The sequence below is a fragment of the Lynx rufus genome, unplaced genomic scaffold, assembly GCF_022079265.1.
Source record: "Lynx rufus isolate CCGP_SWC_20201006 ecotype Redwood Valley unplaced genomic scaffold, mLynRuf1.p SCAF_16, whole genome shotgun sequence".
Classification (NCBI taxonomy): domain Eukaryota; kingdom Metazoa; phylum Chordata; class Mammalia; order Carnivora; family Felidae; genus Lynx; species Lynx rufus.
In genome coordinates, this window is record NW_025814830.1 from 52288771 (window position 1) to 52313355 (window position 24585).

Here is a 24585-nt window from a genome sequence, read left to right on the forward strand (position 1 = left end):
TTGATGGTAGGCAAATAACCATTTAATTGTAGACTCTTGAGCACCATTTTTTAACATCCGGGAATGAAGGCTTTGAAAACAGTGATTTAATTTGGTCAGATGCTCCAAGGTCCCTTTAGGGAAGATTATTGTGCATTTGCCCTTACGGTCTCAGGTTGGCCTTCCACACTGACCATACTCCTTCATTCCTGTGCTCTGTGGCTGGTATGTTTAAAGGAAAGGAAAACAAAACAAAAACAAAACAAAACAAAACCAGCCTGCGTGATTGGATTATTCTGTGAGGCTGGAACACATTTTAAGAGTTGAAAGGAACACGGTAATGAAGACGCAATGCTGAGCAGCAAGGCAGCTACCCAAGGTGAAGTCCGTGAGCATCTTGATGCAATTACACCAATGAAATCATGTCAGTAATTAGAGTCTGCAATGACAAGGTGCGGGATCGGCACAAGAAGTGAATTCCAATATGTGATTTCATGTTAATTTGATCCCTGAGTGTGACTTTTGAGTCAGACCATCAGGAACCCTCATTTGTCTTTTGAGTCTTCTATTTATCAGAATCAATGTGTTTCAAAGGGAACTTTGTTTAAGAGAACCATTTTTCTGGCTCTTCTCTTATCTGTCTCATCCTCTCTCTTCTCTTTCTCTCTCTCTTTCTCTCTCTCTCCCTTTTCTTTCTTTTCTTTTTTCTTTTTTGCAAGTGGTTATCCCAAATGGCATGTATATTAACATGGGTGGGAATGTGAAACCACCCTGAGTATGGAAATTAATAGAGTTGGTATGCAAAGCAGGCCCATAAATGTGATTGCTTCTGTAATCCTCGAGACACCAAACAGCTTTTAATTCACCGCTGAGAAGCTGGAAACAATCATACTTTGGGGGATCTTTTTAATTTAAACCAGACCATACTGTACATTCCAATATCACAGTTTTGTGTGTATCTGTGTTTTTTTTTTAATCCCCTAAGTAATTATGTGGGTTATGGTTGTTGGTTCTGTGTAAGCTAGTAAATGCTAAATGGAACCAGCTTGATTATCAATGATAGCACATTTAGGAAAAGTCAGTAATATGGGAATTGAGGATATTTAAAATTTTATATATGAATTTGTGTGTAAATTGTTGGATCAGCAAAATCTGACTAGCTCCCCTCTCGGTGAAACTGTAGGTTCATATGTCTTCGTAGGGTTAAAAAAAAATATGAAGAGTAGATCTGATTTGGTACTTCTGAGTTCATCTCAAAGCAATATACATAGACTGTTATGAGTTAGGCCCTGAGAATAAGGTTAATTGTACCTAAATGAAGAAGAAAGTTTCCATAGACTCGAGAATGCCTACTGAATATTGTTTGGGAAAAATCTGGATTTCTAGAAGAAGTAGCAAAGTATTGCTCTGTTCTAGAGGAAAGGAAAAGTCCGGAGTATTAAAGAAGTTTCCCCCTAGCCAATGAACATTCCCCCTACTCTCTCCCTCCCTCTCCCTCTCCCCTCTCTCATTCTGTTTCTTTCATGGGTTTCCCTATGGTTTTTATCTCTTGAAAATGTGATTAACCAAGAAACTGGTGAGTGGTGGGTACTCTCAGAACGAAGGCCATATTGACACAAGGCTAACGTCTGGGTGAAAATGGAAAAGAATCAAACAGAACCAGAAAGCTAAAAAATACTTGAAGTTGTATACTAAGATCCAGGAAATGGTTAGGATCATGTTAGTGACACACAGACACAGACACAGACACACACACAGACACACACAGGCACACACAAAATTGATGTTTTAGGTAATAAAATTTTAGGTTAAAAGACACCAGGCTAGTAACATCTCTTGAACTCCACTTACAGCATTTGTATTTTCCATTTTTCCTGTTTCTTTACAATACTTAAGAGCTTTGGTTTCCAATCATTATAAAGTTTGGTCTTGTAGAAGGTGTAAACACAGCATAATCAATCAGTTGATGTCTACACTTTTCACCATTCTGTAAAGTTGTCTGAAAGTCTTGTGTCCTTGCCTGACAGATGTATTATATCTGCTCATACCCCATACTTATATTCAACCAATTCTGTGTTCAGCTTTTAGCAGGCTATAGAGAATGTTTATTCTGTCCACGGCTTCCTGCTCTCTTTGTTCAGACAGTAATATTTCCTTTTATCCTTTTTCATCTTTTTCTTCAATTCTCAATGACTTATCTTTTTCTCCTTTAACTGTTACTAATGGTCACCTCCATTCCTTTTATTTCCCTAATATTTTATTCACTGTTCACTCCAATACATCTTTCCTTCAGTTGTTCTAAAGCCTTTTATTTTCTTCACATCCAAATAACTCTTTATTCTACTCTCCTTTCCACTAACTAGACTTGCTTTCGTCTTTAAAAGGCCATTCTTCAACAAGCTTCTAGGATCAAAACATGGTGTCCCACTATTTCTTCTAATGTAACCAGGGGAGCTCTTTCATTGTATCTTTCACGGTGTGATGCAAAGCCCCCAACTCATGGTAACTTGGACAAAAGTTTCCTGCCTTCATCCCAGTCTTGAAAGATGAGCTGGGAAGATGTGGCTATTTCCTTTTTTTTTTTTTTTTTTTTTTTTTTTTATGAGAAGTACAAGAAGAAGGGAGAGGACAGTTTAGAAGGCAGAAACTCAGGAGATATCTATTCAAGGCCTTTGTATTCAGGGAGGAATCTTTAAGGGGTTTGTGGTAAGGGTTCCCTCAAGGCCTCCAACACCCTGAATTCTCTTAATGGGTTTGTGTTGTTGCTTGCTTATCTGCAACATGAAAATCATGTGATTCTGGTACTCACCATCTTGAGCCCGTGATCTCTGAATAGGGATGCTGCTTATACACTCCCAGTCGACACCCAGGCTTCAGAAGAGTAAGTGGCCTGGAAAACTGAGCAGCTACCAGCTGAGGTGGAAAAGGACCAAGTGATAAGCCCCTGACTATTTTGTGTTCTGCAAAATTACAGAACAGACTATTCTGCCCTGGCCGCATCAGCTCAGACACATCTTCCTAGCATTATGTAGAGATCTCTGATCATCAAGGTAGCTAGGGGAACCATACTCATGACCCTCCAGCTTCAATTATGGGTTGTCTCCAACTTCCAGTGCCCAGAAAGGACACCCCATTGGCCATCCAGGCACTATCAGGCCAACACTTTCCTGCCTCTTCTTGTCCATTCTTCCTCGATCACTTATTTTGGACCACAGACACACAGAAAGACACAGACACACAGACACAGTTACACACAGATAAATTGCTGCATCTGAGTTACAAGCCATACAATTACACTTTTAATCATCAACCTGCACTAGTTAGAATAGGCCTGGTATCAAACAACTCCAGTAAGCTAACACAATGAAAGTTTATTTCTCATTCAGGTCATGAGGATACAGGTTGGGCTACTTCTTGGGTAGCTCTACTCCAAGTGTCTGCCCTCCACACAGGAACTTGAGGACTCAGGCTGCTTCCAAGTTGGTCCTACCATTCTGAGCCTTCCAGTCATTCTTATGTCACTTGGCTGGGGACAAGAGAAAGTATGGGAGAAACACAGGTTTAGCCACTTTAGCTCAAAAGTGACCCGCAATTTCTGTTCATACTCTATTTGCCAGTCATGTTAAGGCTGGGCTGGCCATGAACAAGTCATTTGAACCCTTTGAGTTTTTGATGATCTCATCTAAGAAGGATAGTAGCGGTTCTTACTTTTAGAATTGGTGATTATCGATGAAGAAATGTGTAGAATGCATTGAAAATGCAATGAATAAATTAAAGCTGCAATTATTATTACTGTCACTATTGCTATTGTTGCTGCTATGGTTGTTATTATTACTGTTATTCATGGACCTTAGATGGGTTCAATTTCCCTATAGTGACTATCTAGTCCAGGCTTTATAGAAGACAAATCATGGGTATTAAAAATCTGAAGAAGTGAGTGATTTTTTAAGATTTGAACTCTATGAACCAATAGAACTTTTTTTAAATCTTGGGTTGATTAAAACATATTTTTAAACATTTTTCTAAACCTGGATATGAAAAAAGAGAAAAAAAAGAAAGCAGATAGATGAGATAGAGGGAGAATACTACCATTTACTTTAGTAAGAATGTTCTTTTGAAAGGTCATTTGGAAAAACATAAAAATAAAATAAAAGATCATTTGGCATCAAAAAACAAACAAAACAGGAATAAGGACTAATTACAGCAGAGAAGGCAGTTCTTTAATATGAATAAATCTTCCTTTGTAAGAGAATGTGCCAAAGGTCCTTATTTACCTCATTTTGTTGGGAGATCACATATCAAAAGCATTAGGCTGATGTTCTTTTTTTACTATTGACTTTTATGATATTGTTCTGAAGTTTCAATATGTTCATTTTTCTTTTTTTTTTTTTAATTTTTTCAACGTTTTTTATTTATTTTTGGGACAGAGCGAGACAGAGCATGAACGGGGGAGGGGCAGAGAGAGAGGGAGACACAGAATCGGAAACAGGCCCCAGGCTCTGGGCCATCAGCCCAGAGCCCGACGCGGGGCTCGAACCCACGGACCGTGAGATCGTGACCTGGCTGAAGTCGGACGCTTAACCGACTGCGCCACCCAGGCGCCCCTCAATATGTTCATTTTTCTACAAAGGCACGGATAAGTCTTAAGTGATTTCCTTATGACAGGCTGTATGCCCACACTGACAGCAAGAAAAGAGAGAGAGAGAGAGAGAGAGCATTTCTGGAAAATGTAAGAAAATATGCATACCTTAGGAACAGATGTTGGGATTTGCAAAAGCATCATGGGTGTTGACCAGTGTGTGTGGAGTGCCCCCTTGAACCTCATAACAGGCTTTATGGGACAAAATACCATTTTAGAGGTAAGGGTACTAAGGCTGGGGTAGGCAAAGCAATTTACCCAAGATCATATCACTCATATTTGTCAGTGTCAAGATTTGAACCCAGGATTTCAGTCCCATAGTTCTTATCCATAGTTCTCTGGTCTAGTCTCTTGTAGTTTTTGTTGATGTTAAGGGTGGCACATCAAAGAAATTTGCCCCTTAATTTCCCTATCTACATTCATCAGCCTGGTTGAGACAGAGAATTTCTACTGTGTTGTATTTTTTCTGTTCATAACCAAGTTTCATTTTTCCTCTGTAATATTAAAAAAAATACAAAAAAGTACCTCTTTTTCCTTGTTTATAATGGATCCAGTTAGTACCAGATTGTCCATGACCTGCACTCCTGGCTTTCCACCCTCCCTATGAGTTTCTTTCACCAGGACACTGGTTGGTCATGCCACCTTGACACTGACCTTGTTTAGTAGCCGGGTCATCCATGGAGTGCATGGTGTTGCATTAATCATATTTGTACTTAACATACATGAGTCATGGCTTTTGAGGGTGTTTTTAATTGACTATAAATCAAACAGGGAACTTGAAAAATGAAGGCAATTAATGAAAAAGCAATGTGAGAGGTGTTTTGCATCCTAACGTAGGAAATACATCGCCAGTGAATTAAATGTCAAAACAAAGGCCCTTTTGACCCTGCTGAAAAGATTTCATTTGGATGGTAATAAATGGATGAACTTTCCAACCTGGCAGGTGGAGAAAATGCCTGCTTCCTGAGTTCAAGCTCACTTGGGCTTTTATGTGTCCATATTCTCTGTCTTTTATGTGTCTGTATTCTTGTGAACTTCCCAAGCTCTTTTATTTTTGTTTTTAGTTTTTGTGATTAAAATAAAAACAATGATAATTTATTTTCCATTTTCTGATTATATTTTGCACTACTGACTCATATTTTCCCTCAAGTTGGGAGATTAATTAAATGATTAATGAAATACTTGACCATCCCCTGTACAGCATTTTGGATAGATCTGAATATGGTTAGAGTTTCAAGTGGTATATTTATTTAAGCTTTTGGGATATGCCAACAAATATTACTCTGAGGCCACTCAATTCACTCCACATTATGAAGGTGACTATACTTTGGGTCAGAATGTGGACTCCTATTTACATTAATGAGAGTTGTTCCTATATTTAAATAGAGTCATATAGGGATGTAGTATTTGTATGGGTTTGCTTTTCCACCCCATCAACATATTTGTGACAATCTCATAATCATTCAATTAATATTATTAAAGTCTTCATAAATATATTAACTACCTCATTTTATAAATGTAAGGTGATATAGTAAATACAGAATAAAAGGGACACAAACCTTGTGTTCTTGGAGAGGGCTATAATGAAGTGCTTAGAGATCCTTCCGTTGAACTCGGGTGCTACGTTGTGCTTTGAAGAGTAGGAAACATATGAAGTAATGGAGTGAGGGGCCCAATCAGGTGAGGAATCTAATGCAGATGGGCTCCTGTAGTTTTCTTATCAGCAGAATGGAAGAAATAAACAGGCTGGAGGAATCACACTGTCAGCCCTGGGCTAAATTTGCCCCACAGATAGGTCCTTTCTGACTGCTCAGTGTGGAAGTGTTTAGCGAAAAATATTTAATGAAAAGAATTTGTTGTCAACATTGAGAATTTCACTTTTTAAAAATTCATAACTTCTGGGAAGATTAGGCCTGGAGAATACAGATCCCAGAGGCAGGCTGCCTGGGTTCAAATCCAAGGTCGGCTCATTATCAGCTAAGTAATTTGGGCAAGTTAGAGGAACACAAAAAACTCATTGTGCCTCAGCTTCCTCATTTGTAAAATGAGTATTATAATGGTGGTAACCTCTATAGGTTGCTCTGAGGATTAAATATTAATCTATCTAAAGGGCTCTGAATAGTGGCTGGCCTATAGAAAGCACTAGAATATTAGCTGCCAGAAGTAGTGTAGTGATAATAGTAGCTGAGATCTTCCCTGTGCCCCTCCAGTCTCTGCTGTCCTCTTATCATCCAGTCGGCTTCCTCTTTCATTCTCCCTACCCCTTATAGGCATCTAAATTCACTCCATGAAGGGGCACCTGGCTGGCTCAGTTGGTAGAGCATGAGACATTAGATCTCGGGGTTGTGAGTTCAAGCCCCACAGTGGGGAGGGCAGGCTGTACTTAAAATAATATTTTTAAAAATCTTAAAAAAAAATTCACTCCATGAAATCACCATTGTCCCCAGTACTGGTGTATGGATTGAATGATGTGCCACAAAGACCAACCACGTGTTGTTTTTATCAAACCACTGCTGTTACTGACAGTAACTGTTCTTGGTGGTCAGAGAAGCAGAAGACAATGCTGAGTGATGGGAGGGTATGGGCTGGCTGGCATTGGCTAAGATTTTGAAATCTATTTTCAATGTTTTGAATCATCAATACACATAATGTGTGAAAAGGAGTACCATGTGTTCAGACAGTGTGACTGGCTTTCTAGAAGTTCAGAATAGGAGATGAGAAAGAAGAGTGGGGAGACATGGGCTGTTATGGAGCCACCTGCAAAGTTCTCAGATGGAGGTGGTTGGGAGGTATATCTGAGGAGAGGTGGGAGCATGACCGAGGAGCACATATAAACAAAATAAGGGTGGGAACAGAGCCCCAGAGAAATCCAAGGGTCTAGACTAGGGAAGCCATATAGTTTTTTTTTTTTAAGGTTATTTATTTATTTATTTTGAGAGACAGAACAAGAGGGGAGGGTCAGAGAGAGAGAGAGAGAGAGAGAGAGAGAGAGAGAGAGAATATCCCAAGCAGGTTCCAAGCTGTCAGCCCAGAGCCCAATGCGGGGCTCGAGCTCACGAACCATGAGAACAAAACCAAGAGTTGGATGCTTAACCGACTGAGCCACCCGGGTTCCCCTAGAAGTTTTCTAAAAGAAATGGATAATTAGTTGAGTCTATCCCAGCTCACTGACTTGTGTGACCCCTTTACTCTCTGCACCTCTGTTTCCCCATTTGCATAATAAGGGTATATCAGTCTCATTATAGCAGGGCTGTTTGGGCTGTGATCCAAAGTAACCCAACTCCACCTGGCATTAGCAAAAACATATAAAATTATCAGCTCACATGACTGAGATTTTTGAGGCTTGAACTTGCTTCAGGAACACCAGGATCTAGAGGCTCTGATGATGTCATCAGTATCACCCTTCTTCCCTCAGTTCTGCTTTCTCTCTTGTTGGTAGCCTTCACTCTCAGAGGTCACTTGCCTCCAAGATGGTGACCAGAAACCTCAGGATTTCCTTCTCTCATTTTAACAACTTGAAACCTCTCTTTCCAAGTGCTTCAGCAAACATCTCCTGGCTAAGTCTTCTGGTCCACTTGGGCTCACGCACCTATACCTGAGCCAGTCACACTGTCAAGAAATTTTGGTATTTCTGCTGGCCAGGACTAGGGACATGGAGATGCTGTTCCCTGAAGGAAAGAGGCAATGCTGGGCTGGCAAAAAACAAGAGTCCACCGTGAGGGCGTTTTACTCTGCTGCTAAGGCCCTTTTGAGCACCAGCATTCCATGACGGCAGGCTGTGCCCAAGTTTAAGAATTTGTAGAAGCCAGCACACACACACACACACACACACACACACGGAAATGTTCTCAGGTGGCAGGGGATGAGGATCACTCTCACCCCGGGTTGCTCACTGGTGGTGCTGGTGAGCGGATTGCCTAATTAAGACTGTCAAATCCAATGTGATGCCATATGGCCTCACTCTTCAACCTGTTGAGTGTCTTTGCTCACATGGTTCTGGAGCTGATGTAAATCTCTTTTACTTCTGCTTTTCTTCAAGGGAGTAAGAACACAGGAACATACGGATGTTGCAGGAGCATCTCCTAATTCAAGGTATTAGAACCACATGAATCGGGCTGCTTAATGAGTAAGGCATCAAAACATAAACTGGGAAAGATGAAGCATGGCTTTCTGAGAAGGCAGAAGATCTTATTATCCTGTAATAGACCAAATCTACACACATTCTGATCATTGTGGTGCCCTCTGTCCTTTTCATGTTAATTTTCACGAAATTTTTGTTGGCTTGAAAGTGAGAGGACAGGAGGTGGAAATACTTGCCAGTCAAAATATCCCCAAGCATTTTTTTTTTTTTTTGTATTTGGCCAACTTCACATTTTCCTTCTGGAGACAGAAATAGGATATAAGAAAGGAAATGATATACGTGGATTCCCAACTATTCATTTAATTAATGATTTAAGAAACACAGAATGGTCACCTACCTTATGCCAGGCCCTGTACTAGATGTAAGGGATAAAACTGAACCAGAGTAAAAAAGATGTCTCCTGTGTTGTCACTTTCATTCTTGTGGAAACAGAGGTACAGACAGGATAAGAATAAACTCCTAAGAACACAGGAAAACAATATGTGAAAATCTGATGAAGAATACTATGGAGGAAATAAGACACAGGCATATGGTGGAGATTCACGATGGAGATTTTTGGATGGCTGCTATAGAATGGGCTGCCGAGGAGTTTTCTCTGGGAACCTGAGCCTGTATTATGAGCAGGGAGGCTGGGCCAGTGAACATTTAGGTAGAGGGACCACATAAGACAAGAGCCCTAAGATGAGAATAGGTCTTTCAGTTTGAGATTCTCTGATCCAGGAAAGGGGCTACTATTTTATCCATTTAATCAAATCAGCTACTCTGTAAGATAGGATTATAAACCCCATTTTATAGATGAGGGCGTGAAGGTTGATTAAAGGATCCAGTATATCAGAAAATGGTGAAAAACATGCTCTGATCTTCTGTCTCTGTGTGTTCTCTCCACATGAAAAGCTATGCTCAGTGTCATCCCACAGAAACACCCCCATCCCCTTTTTTTGAGAATAGATCGGGGTGACCCTGAGAGCCTCATAGGGCTGACGTGAGGGTGCCTGCATTGGATTGCTTAGTTCCATCACTTACAGTGGTGACATTCTCAGCCAACCTCTCAGCTCCTCAGTTTCCTCATCTGTAAAACAGTAGTAATGTTTTGTGGGTTGATCAAGATAACACAGGTAGGTGTTAGGACAGTGCCAATGACATGCAAGCTCTATATAAAGGTTGGCATACACATTTTTTTAATTTTTAAATTTTATTGTAGAGAGGTGGGGAGGGACAGAGGGAAAGAGAATCCAAGCAGACTCCATGCTCAACGTGGAGTCGACTTGGCTCCATCCCACGACCCTGGGATTATGACCTGAGCCAAAATCATGAGTCAGATGCTCAACTGACTGAGCCAACCAGGTGCCCCTAAAGGTTGGTGTATTTTATCATTTGAAGGAATAAGGCCAGGGAGGTGAATGTCTATAGAATGATGCTGTTGGAACAGGCAGCACCAGCATCTACCAAAGGTGGCACAGATACCAAAGCTTGGCTCCTTTGAAAGAGAACGTGGTTTCTTCCTACTTCCTCCGGGTCTCCCTTTTAGATACTTTCATGTTCTCAGGGTCTGTGCCATCACACCCAGCCCCAACACACACACACACACACACACACACACACACACACACACACACACACACTGCTGCCTCATGCTTGGTCTCTTTGGGCTAAATGTTAAAAGGATGCTCCCAAGAAGCATTTGAGAAGTGATTCCTCCCAGCCTTAAATCAGATGTGTTTTGCAATTCAGAGAGTTAATAAATTGCATATGCTGTACATTACACAGCTCCACCAGGGGGTTATGGGGCAATGCTGTGTAATAAAACAGATATTTTTGCGGCAAAACATATGACTATTTACCCAAAGCAGGATAAATAAGGACCATCACATCAATTCAGGTTGGGTTTTGTGCCAAATGAGTTATGAAAACACTTTTGGTATGCCGAGCCTCCTGGATTTCAGAAATGCAAAACTACTCCTTAGGAGAAGATTCCCTTGAAACATTGCAGACCTCGATTCTGCTAAAACATTCGGCTGGCCTCTTCACGTGCCAGCTGCTTCTGGGGGCAGTGGAGTGTGGTAGCAGCTCAGACTCCAGGTTCTAGCTGCCCCCCACAATCCCGTTCCTCCTTGTGAGCAACTTTGTAAATGATGTCTTGGCAGGCCACCCCTGAAAAGTGGCCAACCGCTGCACCAGACTATTTCATTCTAATTTGAAGCCAAAATAGTTGTCCGCCATCCAGGTTCCTCCTAACTGTGCATGTCAGCTGATTCTGGAGCCCTCCCAGAGGATCTATTTTTAGCTAAAAGTGGTTTTAATTTTCATATGTATACATTAAATCCACGGAGGTGGGGGGACTTTCCAAATAAGGAACATTGATTCTGAATAACATGAAAGAAATAATTAGTGCTTGAAAAACAGTTCAAAATATGAGTCAAAACCTCTGAGGAATATGGTTAGCGCTGCATTTTTCAGTGGAAGGAAGTTTGCCGGATTAAAAACAGAAAGTGAGGGCGAGTAGGGATGAACCCGGCCAGAAGAAGGATCCAGATTCACATTCGAGGCACTGAGGAAGGGGACAAGACTAGGGGGTTCTGGAATAGCGAGCAACTGGAGTTGTCAGGTGGGTGCCCATGGGCATGTGGCCCAGCGGCCATCCACTCCTAGTGTCCAGTGGGGCACGGAGGGCACGGGCTAGAACCAAGTCCTTGCCACACTCACGAGGGATGGGGGAAGGGCAACAGCCCTTAGGAAAAGGCATGGGGCCCGGCACATGGCAGCTCTGATCAAGCTTCCAGGCGTTTTGTTTATTTTGGAGCAAGGACGTTCTGGGGTGGGTAAGACCTAAGATCAAGATGTATGTAAATTTTTTTTAATGTCCTAAGTTGCCTGCTTTATGTTCGGGGCAGGCCCGTTCAAACTTTTTGTTCTCATCGTGTACATTTTTGATCAGGCACTTCTCTGTGGTGGGTATTCTCTCTTTGTGTACCTAAGGAGAGGTTAAAGAGTTCTGTGTTACGAAACACTTTGTCAGCTGTAATTACAATTCAGTGACTTTATCAGTTCTGCTGAATCGCGACCAACTCAAGACTTTAAAGAAGAGGAGTTAATGGGAGGAAGCTGTGGAGCTCACAGGTTCATCCAAAGCCCCAAACGAGAAGACCTCAAAAAGGACAGGAAGTAAAGAAGTTCCAAGAGTTTCAGCAACAGGAACTCAGAGAGAGTTTAGGATAGTGCTTTTCAAACCTGCTATAGCGAGAGATTGTTTTTTGTTTCAATGCACCACAGACTGTTCCTTTTGCAATCAATCAGTCAATGAATCAATCAATAAAAGAGCTGTGAAAATATAATTTTCAACAAATTAAAAACGTGACTCATGTAGAAATACAAGGTGAATACAGGGCCAAACTCACCAGTTAAAAAGCGCTCTAAGGCAGGTCAAAGAACATTGTAGGATCTAGGTGTCTGTGGTGATTTAATCAGGAGGAAATGTTAGCATCAGTTTGCTAGTTCACATACAGAGCTGGCTAATGTCCTACAGGGCAGGAAACTATAACCTTTGGAGTTATCTTTTCTGCTTAACATTATTGGCATCTCTACTATACAGAGATCTACAAATCAACATGTAATTTCACTGAGTCTGCAACCTTCAATAAGTAGTAAACAATGAGGCTGTTAACTTGAAAAATAAAACCTCTGGTAATTTTCACCAGCAAAAAAAAAAAGGTGTGTGTGTTGGGGGGGTGGGGGGTGGTTGGTATTTCGGGATAGCCGAGCATTGCATTCCCAGACAAGCAAGCTGTGGCAAAACCGCTGGGGAGTCCACAGCACAAAGCAGAAAACCCCCTCTTTTTGAAAGGAAAGGAGCTAGTCAGGAAGGCTGTTGTAAACAAAAAGGCCATTGGAGTAAACTGGGAGTTTGAAGTACAGAGGCTTTTCATTGGCTGAGTTGTGATGGTCTCTCATTGGCTGGGCTGTTTGGGGGCCAGGAGCCTTTCTTCCTCCTCATGAGATGGGAAAGTAGAGTGTACTTGAGAAGGGGGTCTCTTCTTATTGGGTCTGAAATTGGCCATAGGTGGTAGGGCCTGAGAACTTCCCCTACTGAACCTCCCAATTCCATTTTAGTGAGGGTTCTCTCTATTAATTTTCACAAGGTGGATAAATTACATTTTCCTAGATAAATAATCCTTGAATGGACCTATCAAGTAATGCCTGTATATGACCCTTAAAGAACATTCTTCCCCCAACACAACATTTTTGTTTTACTTTCAATTTTTTTTGAAGTTTTTAATGTTTATTCATTTTTGAGAGAGAGAGAGAGAGAGAGGGGGAGTGCATGAGCAGGGGAGGGGCAGAGAGAGAGGGAGACACCAAATCCAAAGCAGGCTCCAGGCTCTGAGCTGACAGCACAGAGCCAGACATGGGGCTCAAACTCATGAACAGCGAGACCATGACCTGAGCTGAAGTCAGACACCAGCGGACTGAGCCACCCAGGCGTCCCTTACTTTCAAGTTTTAAATAATTTTTCTTAACAATATAATAACATTTTTTGCTATAAAAATGAAAAAGCAAAGACATACAAAATGTAGGCTTTTAAAAAACTAGACTCATGGGCTTAATATTATTCTATCAAATTGCTTTAATTAAAAAATTTAATGTTTATTTTTGAGAGAGAGACAGACAGAGCATAAGCGGGGGAAGGGCAGAGAGAGAGGGAGAGGCAAAAATCTAAAGCAGGCTCCAGGCTCTGAGCCATCAGCACAGAGCCCAATGCGGGGTTCGAACCCATGAACTGTGAGATCATGACCTGAGCCAAAGTCGGTGCTTAACTGACTGAGCCATTCAGGTGCCCCTCAAATTGCTGTATTTATCTTGTCATGGGCCCTTTACAAGGGTTTGGGCACTGGTGTCTGGACCACACCTTTAGTTTTGTAGACCTTAATAGGAGTAGCTGAGCTCACTTACCTTCTAGGTTTGGGTGTCTGCCTTCAAATTCTTGGAAGAGAAGCCAATAGACTTGACATTGGTCAAGAGCCCCCACTGTGATCTGGGAGATAGGTTTGGTAATTAGAGATCCATTCCCTAAAAAAAGGGCTCCAAGCAAAAACAAAGCAAAACAAAAACATCAGAGGCATTCACACAGTTACTGAGATCTGAGAGCTATGGCCCAAACAAGCTGGGGACCGGGGCAGTGCAGGGTTTTGATCACAGGGAAAGATGTCGATAAACCACCATATTCGAACATCATTTGGGCTTCCACATTTAAGTTTTCAGTCACGTGGCCAACAGCTCAAGGTACAACTTCCCAAAATATCACCAGATGACTCATGTTAATAAAGCATAGGTACATTTATTTAAGCCTACTTCCATAAGGAACACCACCTTGACAGAATCTTAGCAACGTCTCAGAAGGTGGAATTCAGAATGGATATTTATAGGGTTTGTGAGGAGGGTCCAGGCTCTCATGATTTAAGGTAGGAAACTGACATCTGGGAAAACTCATGACATATTGATTTAGTATTGGTAGGCATGGCATAGCGAGGTTCTTAGATAAGCCTTGAATTAAGACCTCCAAGTTGTTTTGATAAATGCTCTGGTGGGCAGACTGCCCCCTCCTGAAACAGTAAAGTTTTTTACTGGTTTAGTCTTATCTTTCTTGAGCAAAGTTTTCTGGTAACAAACAATTCTTTCAAGTTGATACAATGGTCTTAGTTCTTGGTTCTTAATAGCTGTGCCATATTGATGTGGGTGGTCTCAGCTCTCACAACATGGTACTTTGCATGTTTTCTAAGTCAGAATTTCCTAAACTTCTCTCTACACAACACTGTCCTGTAGAATGGTAATAGGAATGCACAATGGAGAACAATATTTTGAAGCTAAGTAAGTTTGGAGAATGCTGAGGGGCAGGAGGGGTTGGTTTGTATTTTAACTATAGGCCACTTTTAAAATGTGAAAAGTGCGCAGTAAATGTTCCAGAGGCCTACAGACTTGCCTCAGAATGGAACCCCTTACCAGTCAAAAAGAGTTCATTCAATCCTCCCTAAGCCACAGACCTTCTACCTGCACCCCAGACTCAAGCTACCTTTCCATTCTCACCTGGGGGCTAGGTTAGAACCGCTCCTCTGAGACCCAAACCTTGTCTTTCTTCTTGAGGAGAGGGAAAAGTAGAAATATTTTTCTTTTTCATTCTTTCTTTCTGCTGAGCTCATAGGAAGGAAGGTGGAGTAAAATGCTTAGAAATAAACATACCTTTGAAATAGGTTCTGTCACATAATGACTTTGGAGTCAGGCTCAGAAGCCAGACTTTCTGAGACCCAGGGAACCTTCCCATCTGTCTCCCTCTCTAGCAGCCTCCCTGTCTCCTTTACACAGGTTAAAAGGTCCTGGGGTGGGTGGAAACCTCTCCTCCATGCAATCCTGATTTAGTTCTACCTCAGGCTTACAGTAAAATGTTTGCAAATTAGACAGCCCTTTTCTGGCTTTCAGGACTCTTGTTTTGCTCAAGTCATTAGGCCAAATATTAAATCTTTCACTCTCTTTGCACTCCAGATTCAACATCCTAATCCTCCCTACGGCAAAAGATGCCTCTGGCAAAAGAGCAGGGAGGTCAACTAGGAAAATCTGAAAAGAAAAGCACCTAAGTAAATTTTAATAAGATGGCCCCCCCTTGCTTGAGGCACAGACCCAAGCTTACAAGCAGGCAGGAAGCCACTGTATAACCACCCAGGAGTTGAAAATAGTGGTTGGTTCTGGAACCCCTCCTGTGGGTTGATGGCTTTAGACAGCTTGCCTGTCTTAGAATTTTTTAAAGATCAGGTAGGTTTGAGTAGGGGTAGAGGCGTCAATACTGGCCATTGGCAGGAGTCAGGAGATCTGGGCAGCCTTTAGGGGATTTACAAACCTCTAGGAAGTTATTGGTGAACTGAGCACAAAACCCCTGGTGCTTTTATCTTTATCACTCTGTCTCCGCCAAGACTCCAAGCACCAAGACTCCATCTCCAGTATTTATGCCCTTCTAGGTGTCACCTGAGTATCTGGGATTGAGACATTTAAAATAAGGGTAGGTCTGATTTTATTGAGCATTTTAAAAAGGCAGCAAAATGTTATGTTCTACCTCTTCAGATCCCACCAGCTTTGGACTATCCCAGGGAGAGGAGCCAATGTTTCCCGAAGCTTCCCAGGCTGGGTATATGCTTTTTACCATCCCAGCTCTGGTCCTCATAGCATCTGTGACAGGCAAACCCCCAGGCTCTGCAATCTGAGCACTGGGATCTAAGTGCCACATCTCAGCCTTAGTAGCTCTGTGGCCTGGGTGAAGTAACTTAACTTCTCAGGGCTTCTGTTCCTTCTAAAAGGCAAGCATCAGTGAGGTACTGAAGGTGAATCTAAAGCTGACACACAGACACTGCTCAGTAAATGGTAGTTATTTATATCAATTAATGCTATTTAATGATGGGCTTCCAAACCTCACTTTGAGCTCTGTGACTAAATGATATATACTGTACTACATACAGATTTTGTTCAGGCTCTATCCTATCCCTCCAGATAGTTTCCGCTTTGCAATGGGAGGCACTCACCTCCCCAGTGGAGCCTCCTGTTTCTCCTCCTACCCACACGCTTAATCCCATAAACCGGCTCTGGGCACAGGTACCTGGTTGAGGGGCCCAAATGTTTCTAGTTTATTATTAAAATGTTTGCCGTTACATTTACACAGTGCCCGACTGGGTTGATTGCTTCATATATCGACAGTACTAAAGCGCATACTGAATGTTTTGCCTGCCAAGGGCCTTCATCTCGTTCAGCCTGAGCATATATAAAAGTGATTGGAATGGGAGCGTTTGCTCTGTTATTTTGGTGATGGATTTAGGGAAATGGAAAATAGCAAATTGCTTTGTTTCTGGACCTTTGCCAGGTCCTTCCTGGTTATGGATACCACTTGCCTGGTTGATTGAAGAAGGCCAGCTGCTATTCTAATAGCTTAAATCAATGGCCAACGGTGCCGATTCGCACGTGTGTCATGCTCAGTGCAGTGACACGCATCTTATAACTACAAATTAATAGCTTTTCTATTATGTATCAATACGATGCTGTATTTCACAAGTGGATCAGCCCTTCAATACTGACATTGACACTGAGGTCAACTCTACTTTTATTACGTCCTTGAGGAGATTTCGATACAACTCCTGTCCTCAAGTACAGAAGTCCATGCAACAACCTCAGTTTCTACATTTATGAAACAGACTGAGTAAGGCCCAGGTCCTGGGGCTGGGAAAATACAATGAGATGCAGTCTTTGAGAGCATTTTTAAAGACGTTAAGCATTACCCTCTGATATCCGGTGCCTCTTTAGGAAAGATTTCCTTCTGTGTTTACGTCAACTCTTTCACATGGAATGTGTGGTTGACTTACTCTATGCAACACCAGTTTCCAGTGTTTTGTTGTTATTTTTACTTTTGTGCGATATGTTTGGAAAAGGCACATGGCCAGGGGTGACTCAGTGGCTGAGCTTATCTATGACATGTGACGTGAAAGCGTTTGGGTTGATTAAGGCTTCATTCAGTCTGTGCCTCTGGGCTATCTTGCATGGAGGCCTAAGCCTGAACTTTGGGTGGTTTTATTGGCTGGGGTCTCCAGTAAGATGACTCAGAGATGGACATTGGTATGTGGGAAGTTTATTAGGGAGTGCTTTGGGGGTGGTCACATGGAGCAGAGCTGGGTAGAGGACAAACAGTGCTCTGATACAGTCTCACCAAAGACTCAGCCAATCTCCAGGGATCTCTGAAGCCAGCATGCCCCTTCAGAGTAGTCTTGAATTGGGTGAGAGAACCAGGCCTTTTTAGCTCAATGGTGATCTGTCATTGGATGTGGGCCATGGGAAAGAAGTACAGTCCTGGGGGAGAAGACCCTCTATAGCCAAGGCATTTCCAGAGAGGGGCTGACAGTCAAAGATAGTCCCCAAAGGCTGGGAAAATAAATCTTTCAGCCCTGAAGAGAAATCTCACAGGTGCACTGCAGCATCCACTATAGTTAGGTCTAAAACAAAGCCATCTGGTACCCACTGAGATAGCTCCCAGTAGTCACTGCTGCCCTTGGAGACAGACACCCACTTCCTAGCATTTTGACCTGGCACGGTGGTGGGGAGGAGGCTGAAGACTGACTCCTTCCCCCTGTGGTACCATAGCTAAGCACTGGTTTGTGACCCCTGTACCTCCTTCTCTTCCTAGCTTCCATTCTTCTGAGCATGGCAGCACGCCGTATCCACCCCCACCTTCTGAAGTAGCACTCACTGTTGTTTGTTTGTTTATCTGTAATCCCATAGAATTTCTATCTTTCAGGAGTTTTACCTTTCAGGTATCCTATCATTAACTTTCACATATGATTATTTTTGTGGTGATTATTTTTGTCATTATTTTAGGCGTCTATGCTTGTATTAATTTAGGTAGAAATAAGTTCTCAGCTTAGTCTACCATCTTGAATAAAAGTCTTCATAGTATTATAAAGATGGATTTTAATGTGTAAAAATATACAAATTTTTCAAGCAGAAGACGAATAACATAATGTTTTTAGTGATTTTTTTTTCATAAAATATAGACTAGAATTTTCTAAAGGAACAGAATAAAGAGGATGCTGAGGTCATAAAAACAATTCTCTTGACCCATCCATTCTAAACTCTTGAGAGCAAAGGCAGAATCCACCTCAGGAATTTGAAAATGGAAATTAATTATGGATATGCCGGAGCATGTGACGTTTGAAGATGTATTGGGCTGATGATCCTCGACACTTGTGAGAGGAGGGGCCGGATGCTTTGGGAAATGTTAACAGAACTTTGCTCCCTGTCGCATTTGCTCCTGGTATTACATATTCAATCTGAACTCTCTAGGAAGGGCAAATGATCCAGTTGAGAAAGACTTCTTGAAAAAGAAATATTATTTAATTAATGTCTGTGTCGATGGTGATTGATGTATGAGGTCACCTGAGGACAGTTCACACTCTTCTGGATGTTTCCTTGCTTTCTTTTACCATATTTGATAGTGTGTTCTACAGATCCAGGCTATATTTAAAATTTCCAGAATTAAAAAAAAAATAGATACAAAATTTTTTTTATGTACAAGTATGTTACTCAGAGCCCAATTTATAATAAGGAAAATTCAGAAACAGCTCATGGAAGAGCTACATAAATTCTGATACACCCATATGACTGAGTATTATGTGGCCCTGAAAATACATTCCTGAAAAATATTTAAAGACATGGAAAAATGTCACGATCAGATGCTAAGTGAGAAAAGCAAAATGCAACACAGTGTAAATGTAAAACCAATTAGATCTGAAATGCTGTATTTGTTTTTAAAAAGCCTGCTAGAATATACTCCCCTGGAATTTCCTCAACATTAATACTAGGCTTATTTATTAAATGTTATTAGGTAAATATTTTTTTTTGTAGCCTAGTGAGTACAAGAGGGTTTATTATGTAACTGTTTCCTTAACAAAATGCTTATTTTAGAAAGTAGAGGAAAGCCAAAATGTATTTCCTTCACAAAACCCTACAACTTGGGTATTTGTCCATCATCTTTCCTGCCCCTGAGTCTCTCTTCACTGTTGGCATTACCCATTGGATGGAGCCCTTCCAGGATGGCAGCACCGAGGGGCTGACAGTTCTTAGTCAATGCATGCTCTTCTGCACCTAATGTCGTGGCCCCAAGCAAGTTACCTATAACTTCTCTGAATCTCAGTTCTCCAGTCTGTAAGATGGGCGCAGTAATCATACCTGATTCTACTTGTCTGGTGTAGATTAAATGAAGTAATGCATAAAGGGCAAAGCACAGTGAAGAGACCATCACTGGATGTGTTTTAAAGATAAGTGATTAACTAGGGGCAAGAGACAAATGGCCAAAAAGCATTTCCAGCCTCTACACTGTTCCCCACTGCGTCAGACCCAGGAGGACCCTGAGGTGCAGTGGGACGTGGGGGTATCGTTGAGCCACAAACACAAAGTCACATTGCTGCAGATCTCCTGGCCTCCTCTTACTTTCCCTGCTGCATTTCTGCGTGGTGTCTACTCTAACATGTGTTCTCCTTAGAGCAGACTTGGAAGGAGTGGGAGGTCGTTGTGCTCCATTTTAGGAGGAACATTTGACAGAAGTAAGTGGCTATAAAATATAAACAGGTTAACATTTTGTTATTTGGATTTCAATGTGAAAATTTGATTTATTATGTAACTTGTGTTTTATCACAGAGGTGACTGATGTGTGTGATTGAAAATTGGATTCCAGAATGTTGTCCCAGCCTGCGGCACTTTCTAGATAAACATTCTAGAGCAGTGTTTTGGCATTTTCTTCACCAAAATGACATATACATTAAAAAATATATAGGTGGCTGGAAAATAGTATGTCAGAATATTAGCAGTTATTATTTCTGGGTGGTTGGATTACAAGCAATATTCACGTTTTCTTTGATTTTCTTCTCACCTCCCTTTTTAATAGTGAGGCTGTATTGTTTGTGTTTTAAAGAAAATGATGTTCGGGGCGCCTGGGTGGCGCAGTCGGTTAAGCGTCCGACTTCAGCCAGGTCACGATCTCGCAGTCCGTGAGTTCGAGCCCCGCGTCGGGCTCTGGGCTGATGGCTCAGAGCCTGGAGCCTGTTTCCGATTCTGTGTCTCCCTCTCTCTCTGCCCCTCCCCCGTTCATGCTCTGTCTCTCTCTGTCCCAAAAATAAATAAACGTTGAAAAAAAAAAAATTTAAAAAAATAAAAAAATAAATAAAAAAAAAAAAAAAAAGAAAATGATGTTCATAGGGCGCCTGGGTGGCTCAGTCAGTTGAGCATCCAACTTCAGCTCAGGTTATGATCTCGTGGTCCGTGAATTCAAGCCCCGCGCTGGGCTCTGTGCTGACAGCTTGGAGTCTCCTTTGGATTCTGTGTCTCCCTCTCTCTCTGCCCCTCTTCTGCTTGTGCTCTGACTCTCTCACTCTCACAAGTTAATGAATGTTAAAATTAAAGAAAAAAAGAAAATGATGTTGCTTTAAAAAAATCCCCTAACAATAAGCTGTAGAGAAATACCTTAAGTTCAGCACACTTGATTTAGAAAAGCCTGAATACACACACACACACACACACACACACACACACACACGCACACACTGATTTTTTTTTTTCTTCCCGTTGCATAAAATTGACATTGGAACTTAAAAAAAATAAGTAGCAGGAATTTCCAGAGCATGCAACTTATGATTCATTTTACACTTCTGATTTCATAAGTTATTGCCATCGTGTGAAATAAGGTACCCAAGTGTTTCAGCCATATTAACGGCATATAATAAGTGCTAATCTTTACTAGTAGAATATTACCAGGATCAGGCAAGGTCCAGCTGCCCTGCCAGGAATCCACTCAGCTCCCTCAGAGGCAGGCATTAGTATCATCCCCATTTGACAGACGTGGAGACCAGGCACGGGATCACTCACTTCCCAAGGTCCCACAGATTCCATCTGGGCAGTCTGGCTCCGCAGTCTCTTCCGTCTGCCCCTGCTGTCTCTGACTGATGCACATGCGTTTCAGGCAAACCTGTGGAGAGCTTCATGTTAGCTGGCTGGCTATTCGCGTGGTCACCTCTGCTGGACGGGGCTGCAGGGTCACATGTGTTGTCTCATTTCTTTTTTTTTTTTTTTTAACTTTTTAACGTTTATATATTTTTGAGAGAGAGAGAGAGAGCACGAGTTGGGGAGGGACAGAGAAAGGGGAGGGAGACACAGAATCCAAAGCAGGCTCTAGGCTCTGAGCTGCCGGCACAGAGCCCAGTGCGGGGCTTGAACTCACAAACTGTAAGATCATGACCTGAGCCAAAGTCGGACACTCAACTGACTGAGCCACCCAGGCGCCCTCTTGTTGTCTCACTTCTTAACCGTGCTGGAGAACACATGTGCAGGGGCCAAGGGTGATTTTTATGTTCTCTGGTTTCTTTCCTGCCTTCCATCCTTCCGTTCTTCATCCTCTTCCTTCCTTCTTCCCCACTTTCTCCCACTCTCCCTCCCTCCCTTGCTTTATTCCTTGCTTCTTTCTTTCATCCTTTTTGGAAAACACAAACCAAAAGGACATACAAAATAATATTTAATTAAAAAATCTACTCATACTCTTAGTAGGATTTTTACCAAGCCCTTTTGTTTTCTGTTCACTCTTTCTGATATGAGTAATGCCCGCTCTATTTCTTGGGTTATTAGGAAGAAACATAGTGTTTTGATTTTTTAAAAAGAAACTGTTTAAGTGAAGGGTGCCTGTGTAAGCCTGCCATTTTTAATGCAAGGATTCAATAAATCCTAGACTTTGCATCTAATGTGTCGAGGTCTGAAGAGATCTGTCCTATGAGAGAGTTCACTAATTTCAATTATCTGATTTTTATTATCACCTTCTGTGGGTCGGAGAGACAGGATTTTATAGAATGCTGTCACCTGAGGCTGTGACAATGGGGTTTCACACCATTAAATCCAGAAAGCATAAGAGAAAGGATAAGAAATGAGAGGGCTTAAAGACATGCTAGTTTTATCGTGAAAAATAGGACCTAGTGAGCGGCTATGAGACATAAAAGTAGGGAGTGCTCACTCGTGATCCATGCCTTTGCATGTGAACTGCTTCTATGAATAATTAATTTCATGTTAATTATTATTCTCATCACCATTGTATCACTGCAGTTGTACTTAGTAGCAAGGAAAAGGGCAGGTAGCATGATGTAGGGAAAGCTCTCAGACTCGAGTGTGCATCGGAATCACAGAGTGGGGAGAATGTGTTTGCAAAATGCAGGTTGCCAGGTCTCATGCTGATGCCAGCCCTTACGCTCAGTTCAGACTGGTACGACTGGGGTGGAACCTGGGAATATGCATCCTTGTCAAGCATCTCAGTCGATTCTAATGTGGGTGGTATGAGGACGACACTCAGAGACACTGGTGTGGAGCCCACGCTTTGTCACCCGTTCGTCTCAACACGATTTATCTTCCCAGCACCTCTTTGGCACAATATTTAGTCAGAATTTGTTTCTCACCCATATGAGGGGTACATAAGCCCACTCTTTGCTCTCAGAGCTGCCTGTCTGGGGCAAGGCAGCACAGTGGAGACATAGCCATCATGCTGATCATAGGGGTCATCACCATCTCCAGTCCTTGCTCTGTGCCCGGGACAGTGTTGGGGCTTCATGAACACAGCATATTCCTAAAGAGCTCACTGATTGGAGCCCAATTGCTTGGGTCCAAATCTTGACTCTTCAATTTACTGTGTAGTCTTGGGCAAATTATTTAACCTCCTGGTGCCTTAGTTTCCTCATATGTAAAATAGGGATAATTGTAATACCCACATCTTAGGTTCTTTGGGGGATGTATTAATTTTTTTTAACGTTTTATTTATTTTTGAGAGACAGAGTGTGAGCAGGGGAAGGGCAGAGAGAGAGAGAGAGACAGTATCCGAAGCAGGCTTCAGGTTCTGAGCTGTCAGCCTAGAGCCTGACACAGGGATCGAACCCACCAACCATGAGATCATGACCTGAGCCGACGTCGAATGCTTAACCGACTGAGGCACCCAGGCGCCCCTAGGGAATGTATTTAAAAATTACTATAGGGGCGCCTGGATGGCTCAGTTGGTTAAGCATCCAACATTGGCTCAGGTCGTGATCTCATGGTTCATGAGTTTGAGCCCCATGTTGGGCTCTCTGCTGTCAGCATGGAGCCCGCTTCCCATTCTCTGTCTCCCTCTCTCTGCTTCTGCCTCTCTCTCTCTCTCTCTCAAATAAATATTTAAAAAATTACTATAAATAAAACTCCTAGAACAATGTCCGGCCAATAGTCAAGTGTCATGTAAGTGTTAAATAAATATAACCATTGTTGATCAAATTCATGCATGTACACATGTTCTCTCTTTCCTTTTCCTACTTTATTTCCAACATAATGCAGATGTATTCTAGTAGCTGACAGACTTTTAAAGTGGAGACCAGTTTTTGGAGCCTCTGTGCCTTGGGGAAGGAAATCTGCAGGTATTAGATGGGTTTGGCAGCCAGCAGAGGCATGCAGCTGGGGAAGGGAGACTCCCTGGGGTGGGGGTTTTAGAAGAGAGAGCTGGATTCTGCTCTTCTAACTAGGAGAGCTGACGGGTAACAAAACGAGGCTCCCTCAGTTGTCTGATGTAGCAGACAAAGCAAGATATTTAGTTAATAGCAGCAGCCTGGTGCCTATAATTTTCAAGTCCTGGGAGGCACATTATGTTGCCCAGAGTAAGCAGAGAGGTGGAGGAGGGAAGTAAGAAAAGTTAGGGAGAATCTATTTCCCATGTCCCTTGTTGTAGTATTTGACTCACCTCAAGTTAACACTAATAGAACATTTGCTCAGAAATGTCATCGCTGAAATAAACGCGTTAAATTTAAACTCTGCCCCAATTCATCTGTTCTGCAGTTGAACTGGGAACAGCTCAGACTTAAAAGGCATCTCCAAGTTTTTCTCAGCCAACAAGACTTAGGCCACTTTGTTTTCTCAGATTGTGCAGACTTGTCCAATTTTTGGATGAAAGTCCTTTGGATACTCGGCAACCATACTATTTTTCCTCCAATCGTCGACTTAAAATATAAAGCAGAAGCTGTGAAAGAAAAAAAAAACCCAAAGTTCCTTCACATCTTTATTTTCTAGCCAACTATGGCTTTAGTCTAAAGCTCTCTCTTTTAGGGAGAAAAATCACATTTGTACATTTTCTCGTGGTTGGCTGGACTTACCCACAGATTCTTGGGTGATATTCAGGAGGATGCTTTGTGTTTTGGCTGTGTTGGAATTTTTCTTCGGGGACTATATATAGCAGTGGAGGGGGGGTGGTGTTCAGCTCTTT

At 42.0% G+C, this 24585-nt stretch overlaps 1 protein-coding gene across 1 annotated transcript in view; it reads left to right on the forward strand.

Annotated features, from left to right (window-relative positions):
• The window catches only part of CDH13 (cadherin 13), a 1019316-nt gene that overhangs the window by 224484 nt on the left and 770247 nt on the right, over positions 1-24585 (forward strand). The window lies entirely within an intron of this gene.